Source organism: Oreochromis aureus, linkage group 3, assembly GCF_013358895.1.
Source record: "Oreochromis aureus strain Israel breed Guangdong linkage group 3, ZZ_aureus, whole genome shotgun sequence".
Taxonomy (NCBI): domain Eukaryota; kingdom Metazoa; phylum Chordata; class Actinopteri; order Cichliformes; family Cichlidae; genus Oreochromis; species Oreochromis aureus.
The window spans coordinates 97117710-97127140 of record NC_052944.1 but is presented as its reverse complement, the minus strand read 5'-3'; positions in this window follow the sequence as shown (position 1 = coordinate 97127140).

The following is a 9431-nucleotide window of genomic DNA, read 5'->3' as shown; positions in this document are numbered from 1 at the left end:
TTCTGTACATGCAAATTATGTGCTTGTAAACGCAAGAAGGGGCGTTACAATACCCTGATGTTATAAAAGCAATCTAGAGTGTATTTTGGGTAGAGATGTACAACTGTTTTGCAGTTTGCACCTCTCCACGCTGCGTGCATTCATTAAAATCAATTGTTTGAATGACCTCTTCTGGACCATCATTGTTTTACTCTCGTCCTCAATTTCGAACCCGTAACATTTGGTGCATTTGGCCGAGGTTGAGGGAGAAAAGTTGGAGGTTGAGACCGAGAGGGTCCGAGGCGCTCGAACAAGCAGACACGAGTCAGTGGTCGAAGTGAGTGGACATAAGCGGCTTATTCAAAGGTAAGGCACTACCTGTTGAATTATTTCCAAAATGTGCCAGATTGGACATGAGAAAATTGAAAGTCTACTCACTGAAAATTACTGGTAAAGTCTGTTTTGATTTTGGTGAAAATCTCATGAGAATTGAAGTTGAAGTAATGATAATGTAAGGTTAAGTGACAGTACTGATTAAAGGAAATGCAGTTGGACTGCTAAGGAAAGAGAATTTAAAGTAGTTGGACTACTGAATTTAGGATATAGGTCATTTGAAATCTGTATATAGTCATACAGTTATAATTGAATATAAAGCTGGGCTTGGACATCAATAAAGTTGGTTTGGTGGTTTCATAGGATGTCTTTAAAAACATAATTAAATTTATGTAGAACGGCAGTTGGACTGCTAAGAAGCGCATTTTCTCGGAGTTAACGCTCCCTCCTGGATGACGACGGTTATCCTTGACCTATCATGAATAGGGTTAGTACGGTTGGTGACCGGAGAGGACTTGGGAATCTCTAAAATAACTAGTGGTTGGACCACTTGACCGTTTGGAACGGTATTTGCGCTTTTTGGGTAGTAAAGGTTGGACCTTGGGCGTTGGGCGCTTTTAAATTGACTTAGGAACTTTAGCAATTAGACCAGACACAGGTTGGACCTGATACTGGGTCATTGATTATCAAAAACTTGGAGTTTGTCCCTTGGAGGGTTAATTCAAATTTTGTCTAAATTATGTAGGTTGTGCAATTTAAGGCCTTGTAAATATTATTTAATTTATCAGACGTCTCTGGGTTATAATTTCTATGTTTGTATATAGGCTCTGTCTGCCACGGGCACTGCAGCAGGCTGTTTATTTTGAGAGTGTGTCTGTGTTTATGTAAATGAGATGCCTGTGACATATTTAGAGTGACATTTCCTGTTTACTAATGAGTGGCTAATGACTGACTGCAGAGCCTGGGTTAAGGACGACTTATATTGGTGTTTTAAGGGAAGAATTGTTTTATTTCTACTTTGTTGGCATTACGGTTGTTAATTATGATGACTACTTTATGACACATGTAGAATTGGAGTATGGGTTTTGCTTTACACGTCCTTGAACGACGTAATACTTGTTGAGAGTAATAGGACTCATGTTTTATTGACTCTTTGTAATCACACCGTGTTTTTTGACCAACATTTTATAACAGTTTGTGTAAATACACATGTTGGATTCAGGGTATTGTGTAATGATTGTGTGACTGATGCTACAAAACTGACCTAAAGAATGGTGATGTGTGTGGAGAAGCGGGGTGTGAGACGATGAGAGGTTTCAGTTTTCTTTTTTTTTTCTTTTGACTTGCTCTTTCTGATTATGAAAGGCATGTTTAAAATACTCGTATGAAAGCGTATTTCGAGTGATTTTAACTGTGTGAATGCTGTCAGTATTTGATTTGAGTGACTGGGTGATTTGTCTCAGTAAGTGAAAAGGGGAAGTCTGAGAGAGAAAGGCAGTGCGTGTGAGACGATTTATGGCGTCTGAAAGAGGTTAGAGCATTTAAAAGGTGTGTATGGAATAAAGGAGTGTGAAATATATTTCTTGTGTGATGAAAAGTAGGATGTGCTAAAGTTTGAAAGTGTTTTTAATTCAAGAAAACAAAAACAAAGGAGTTAGATTAGTTTGAGGAACAGGAAATATTGCTCTATGTACCAGGGCTGCAGCGACAGGAAATAGTGAACAGGAACTGTGCATGCCCATATATGGGAACTGAGTGTGTACAGAAAGAACACAGAGAGAGAGATTTAACTCTAGGCACATGAAGCAAATGAAGCCTTTAAGAAAAAAATGAATATAATACTAATTATATGGTTTAGTGTGTCAATACAGGTGGGCGTCTTTCAACTTTGCAACCTTGAGTTCAGCAGCAGAAAAGTAGATTAAAAGAATTGGGAGAATAAGCCAGTTTTTGGCTCGAAATTGTGCGGCTGGATCTCTCACTTTGTCCCTGAAGCGGAGAAGAAGTTCAAAGGACAGTCAATCGCCTGATGAAGACCGATAGAACATCGTGGACTTGAATACAGCAGGCAAACGACAGTGCCACTGATCCAGTAACACTGATGACGACTGACGACCAGCAGCAGCATGTAAGTGTAATGTAACATGTACTGTGAAAATACAGGCTGGGCAGTTGAACAGTGGGATAAAGAATTGTGGAAGAGCACTACACATTGAGTGATATTTTGCCATGCTGGGACTTAATCTGAAAGAAAGACTGTAAAGAAACAGAGAAGAAGACAACAGCTGAGTTGAGACTGTGTTTGCTGGAGCTTTGAAGCCCGAACAGGACATTGTGCAGAGAGGACCAGTGAGAGATGAAGCTGGACGAGTTTGACTGCGAGAATATAGGATATAATTGGATTGAAAATTGAAACCTGAACTCATGACTGTTTAGGGATGTCCACCACAGCATAACAAAGAGGTAAACATTAGAAAAGGTAAGAATAATGAAAGAAATAATTGTCATTACCTTAATGAATAGAAAACACATACAAATTGTTACATGTGAGATTATTTTTGAAATGAATCAGAAGTGAGATAGTTTGAATCTAAAGCTCAGTGGTGAAATGCATAAATTAAATATGAATATATAGGATGCAATGAAGAAACAGCTTACACGTAGTGTACATTAACATGAATACATCGCAAGGCAACGAAGAACTCAATGAATTAATTTAATGAAGAAGCAGTTTACACTCAATTAACATAAAACGCAAAAGGAAGAACACGCTTACATACATGGCATAATTGGTATCTTTGACTAGAAAAGAGAAGTGGGTCGTTTAGACGTCCGTGATAATAATGAAAATGTTTTAGTTTGTTATTTTCAGGAGTAAAGCAGACTTGGACCGCTCTCCAGATCCAGCAGTCGGAAGAAAGTTAGAGGTTAACATCTATGGATAAGTTAAGGCAAGTTTCTGGTTGAATTGTTCACAGCATGATGTGTCCAGGAACCTGAAAAGCAAGCCCCAGCTCCTGGCTGAAGACCAGGAGGGCTGTGATTTAAGGTGGGAAATCAAAATGTGGGTTAGTAACTCGGGAAAAAAAAACTGACTGCTTAACTGGAGAGTTGGGAAGAAGTCTGGGAGACTGTGAAGTCATAGATGCAAAAACAACATATACCCATACACACACAAACAGAAAATGCATTAACCTTATAAAGACAAGCTCCTGAAGCTTAATGAACAGATATTGATTAAAAACCTGGCTAAGAACATAAGCATATGCAATGAAGATCTGCTTGCTGCTTGTATGAGTGAGAGAATGGTGTGAATGTTTAATAAAGTGATTAAAGTGTTTATAAGAGTGACTCAGGAGTGCTCTTGCACTGATTGATCAAAACAAGTGATTAGTATAGAAAGAAAATGAAAATAATTCAATAATGTGATAAAGTTTAAACATGTATTTCTTTTGCCAAGTTAAATTGTTGAGATATGGCTGAGTATGGAAAAAGTTTGAGAGCTCGTGTGAATGTGGACAGAGGAGCTTGCTGTGTGGGTGTGATTGAGGCCTTAAAGGAGGGGTAGATTGTTCAGAGGTGCAAATTTGATTAGGAGGTGTATAAATTAGTGTTGACACATTGTTGTAAGATCTTAGGCTGAATCTGAGTATGGTAAAGTGCCTAAAGGGGGATATTGTTGTGTACTGAAACGGTGCAGCTTTTGGCGAGGTTTTCAGTGTGTCGAACGGGTGAAATTTCAGATTGTTGAAGATTTTTGAGGTTGTTGTTTTATTTTTAATAGAGGGAGTTTTGATAAACATGGACATGTCTAAAAGGGCCCATAGTTTTTATAACAGTGCACTTAGAAAAAACCTGTCAGGTGATTTTGTTTTGTACTTTGATGAGCTAATACTCAGCTCTCTTTTTTCTCATTTTTGTTGTAAGCAGGCCTGCAAAAGAGTGGATAACAGCGCTGACAAAGTAAAAGGATTGCCGCGAGCCAATCCAGTCTAAAAGCAGAAAGAACTATTTTCTTAAAAACAAAGTAAAACAAATAAATGAGTTGATGTTGCTGAGAGTGAAGACTGAATATTTGCGAGATAGTCTCCACTGTCAGCAATACCTGATGTTAATGCGTGTGAGTGAATGTGTGTAAATGGATGGTGACTGGACGGACGAGGCAGACCATAGGTTGGACCGACTGGACACTGACAAAAGACTGGACTAAGGTTGGACATATGACTGATAATTGTTCTGTTTTAACTTTTTTATATTACAGGTTGGATGAAGTGGAGAAACTGAGTATAAAAGGTGATGTTCTGGTTAACACACAGGCTTTTGTTTATAGGACGTTTCAAGGATGCAGGCTGTGGATGGAGCCAAGAAAGGATTTGACATGATGATTAATTTGATTTCATTCCTTAAATACAGGTTTGAAGGGCCGGAGCATGTATGCCTAATATGATAGGACTAACTTTTTCTTTTTAATTTCCTAAGCTCGAGTGAAGGATTTTGAGTTTGTAACACATGAGATGTGTCACAAAAGGGGTGTTAATATATGTGATTAGCTACATGAAATGTGTTCTTTTAGGGTTACTAGGCAAATGTCTACGTGACCTTTGCCTAATAACCTTTGTGATGATAAACTTGTTTACCGACTTGCTCTCTTGTAGAACAGACAGACTTAGAAAAGGGGAACCTCAGCTCTGAGTTTGACAATAACTCTGTTAAGTTGACAGGAAACACGTCGAGACAGCAATATAGGGCAAATCTGTTTGAGCTTGTAATTAAATGTGGGACTTGAAAAGAGGAAGTAAATTTGGTACAGGACGTGCTTGAGACGATCAGACGAGAGAAGGAGAAGGTCAGGAATAGTTTAAACTAAGATTGAGAAAGTAAATGGGGTGAAAGGGGGTGTAGCTTCAGGGCAGTTCACAGCCTGGCGTAAACGCAAGGTGCTGTCACACAGCTTAAGTTATTTGGTTGATTTATTTTATGACAAAATAATAAGGAAATATTAAAAATATACAACACGTTGAGAAGATTTCTTATGTTATATTTTAGTGTTTAACATGGAAGATGCCTCTCTGGAGCTTCTCTCCTGATGCTACTCCACCAAAAGAAGTTTATTTATAGAGACTATGTCAGCTCCCAAACAGACAACAACAAACCAAGACTAGCAAAAAACAATCTGAATATAAATAATAACAAATAAAGAACAATACAGAATCCAAATCTGAACCAAAGAACAAAATAGTGAAATGTGGATTATTGGGTTTTTCTCTGTATATATGAAGCATTTGTAATGTGTATCTGCTAATGAAGGCTTGTAGAGGCCAGTTTATACTCACAAACGAGTGCTCAGCCAGACTGAAAAACAGGAAGCTTTAGTGCACAAGGCATGTTAATAAATATAGACACAAAAAGAGGAACTCCCCATATAAACAACGTTCAAAATGTGTGAAGTGTAAAGTACCGAAATAACACTATATAAGTCACAGTTGATGATTCTAATGTTAGAGAGCTCTTGCAACTGGCGTCTGAGCTGTGCAGAGGTCTCTCTTAAGACAGGTACTTAGGTAGGTTAGCATGAGGTTGAGTTAATTTTATACACAATGCATAACTGTGCTTGTTTAGAGTTGATGTTCTATCCAAGAGGGTTTTAAGCTTCACTGGTGAGAGTGTCCAGGTGATACATGTTGAGGGAAGATGAGAACATAGCAGGTGAATTGCACGCACGCTTACAAACACACATGATTTATATATAGGCCAGGCCAAAGGCCTGGACTTGATGTAGCTTTCAACTTTACAGCTCCTAACTTGTAGGAATGGCGTGGAGTGTAATGAATGAATGCAAAACATGCTTACAGACACAAACATGACAGGGGTTTATTTTACAGGGTAAAGGTGGACCACAGGTTGCTTTGTTTCTGCTTAGCAACTCCTGAGGTAAATGGTGTTAAAGATAAATATGCAATAAGTGAACAGGAAATGTGTGAAGGTGAGCCGGGTGAAATAAAATGTCGTAGATAATGGAAACTTGTCTAACGGGCATTAACAGTAACCTTGGCATGTTATGTATATGCTTGAGGCCAAAAGAGGCGTAAATCCAGATAGAAAATTTTGAAGTGTGCTTTTTAGCGGAGATTTAGGCTGACATGGGGATGGTGTGTATTTTACTTGGGTTGTGTTTAATAAGACTAAAAGCGTTGCTCACACACATAAAGAGTATTGAGATTAAATAAAGTTAATATAATGGATAGAGCCCAGAACAGGAAAATACATAAGTGAAATCAAATGTAATGTTTGATTTCACTTTTATTGGGAAAATAATTAGCCAAGAAATGTGTATTGAATTCTCCACATACTTTGAAACTGCGCAAACTCTGAGTGGGCAATGTAATGAAGCAACTGTTACATATTTGCATTAAACTAGCCAACATAGACTCACCACCACATGATGTTGCCCTGCAGCGGGGCAGAAAATCATTTGCAAACCAGGGATCTTATGTTGATTATCATATTCTTACTTATGTACACACACACACACACAGAAGAAAAATTTCAAAATAAAATAAAAACAACTTCGCTTAACCTGTCAAGCACAGGAGCAAAATAAAAATCTCTTTGGGCTCTGTTAAAATTTCTTTAGTAAAGTGTAAAAGGCCAAACCTAAGAGGTTGGGCAACCCGAAAGTCCCTCCAGTATCAGGAGTTAATAGTTAGGAAACATTCTTCACATTAACGCCTTATATCTGACAAATCATTGACTCATAGATGCAGATAGACATACAAGTGCACATACATCCAGATGTGCATTTAGACATTAAAAGTGTAGAGACATGTACACACAGATTGGCAAACCGGTACAGAGTCTAACTGAAGAGCTTAACAAAGTAGACGTGGCAGTAGGGTTTATCATTTTGCCTGATATGATATTGGGAACCAACTTTGAATAATGACAGGAACCTGAGATGAACACAGTAAGTTAGTAAGGTGTAGCAGAGAAAGGTTGTTTGTTTTCTATCCCTTACAGGAGAAGATTTCCACTAGAGAAGGACCCAGAAAGGAGCAGAGACCACTTAAGCACGAAGTGTTTTCAAGTGGGAGCTGGTGTTTTATTGCTGGACCACCTAGAGGACATGAGGTTGTTGTCGGATTTGCTGAGTCAGGGGCGGCTAGAGAGGGTCAGAGCGAAGGTAGTGGACCTGGGAATGGTGTAGTGACGTCTTTGGAAGACGTCAAAAGGGGAATTGTGGAATTACAGGGATTATTTTACATAACCATCATCTTATCATTGCAGTAATTATCATTTCATCGAAGTGTTTATTGAAGCTGCTGGCATTATGTTATAATTTATATTATAGGGGTTATCCTAATCAAATATTAACATGTTTATTACAGGTGCAGTTATAACTACTTTAAAATGATTGAGTTATATATATATATATAACTCATATGCTGAGTATATTGGTAGAGTAAAATAGTAGCTGAGCAAAGGCCTGAATGTATTCAGCTTGTTGTGGTATTTGAGTTTGCTTAGTTACAGGTGACGGAAGGATGTCCAGTCCATGGTGACCTCAAAGGCCTTAGATCATCACCATATTCTTAAGAGTATGCCACAAGGAGGAACCTCTGTGTTTGCATTTAATTCTTAAAATACATGAATGTTCTGTACATGCAAATTATGTGCTTGTAAACGCAAGAAGGGGCGTTACAATACCCTGATGTTATAAAAGCAATCTAGAGTGTATTTTGGGTAGAGATGTACAACTGTTTTGCAGTTTGCACCTCTCCACGCTGCGTGCATTCATTAAAATCAATTGTTTGAATGACCTCTTCTGGACCATCATTGTTTTACTCTCGTCCTCAATTTCGAACCCGTAACAATGACTTAAAGCAGTTATGACATGGTCTGATTTTCTCACCCAATAAAGGAATATTTCATATATCAGTCTGATCTTCATTCTATCAGAAACAGTTTTCACAGCTCGTACATTTTCTTTTTACACATATATGCAAGCATTGAATCAAATTTAATAATGTCAACATACTGAAAGAACAATATTTGTCTCTTATATATGATACATCTATATATACACTGTCAAAGATACTTGTCTTTGAGTGAAGATTTAAGGTGATAGGAAATATAAATAACTGCAACTTGAATCTTTACTGAAGCTCAGTATCTGACACAGAGTTCAAGTTCTCTGCTGTAATAACTAATAATGATTAATATATTAATAACTTTAATATTGTTCATATTATATTTACATTACCACAGTGAGATGACTTTAGTCTGATGAACAACATTAGCTAATTGTTATTTACTAACTACTCCTAAAATGATTGTTCAGTACAGAAATGAAGCCCAACTATCATGTTTTTCAGTCCTGTGGTCTCAGCCTCAGATACTCAACTAATCAAACAAAGCTCATAAACAAACAGATGAACAACACAACTTTCTCTATTTCTGTCATACAATGGAGTATGAAATGTTTCTCGCTGTTAGTATCATGGTTGCTGGGCAACCTGAGCAGGGCGACAAAGGGCAGACCGTCCCATTTCGCAAGCCTCTCACTTTCGCACTTCTTGCACTTCAGAGTACCTGCCACACGTAGTCCGCGAAGTGCGAGTACTTCGAAGCGTGCGGTCACTGGATTGAGTTTTAGTTCACTTCAGTTTAGTTTTGTTCTCTTTATGTATCTCTTCTGAGCCTGCAATAAGTGTCTTTGAGTTCACGTTTTGCCTGACTGGGATCTTCTGCTCATCCTCCTGAATAGTTTCATAAACCACTGACTGAATCTTTCTCTGGCACAGCAGTCCACTGAAAAGCATCCTTTTTATTTATTTATTTTTACTTTTAACAAATGTCTCAAAGCATTAAATACTTTGTCGTGTGTATAATACACTTACAGGAAAGTCTAGTCTATGGAAACTATTGCAAGTGTTTCTGTCAGGCAGCAGCTGTCTGAGATAATGTTTGATAAATGTAACAGATAAAAACTTAAATTCAAATCAGCAGAAATATATCAAAATCTAAACATCACTTCTACAGCTTTGTCACTAACTCTGCAGTCCCCTCAGTTACCTGAACCACACTGTGATTCACACATATATCCTAACACAGCAGTTATT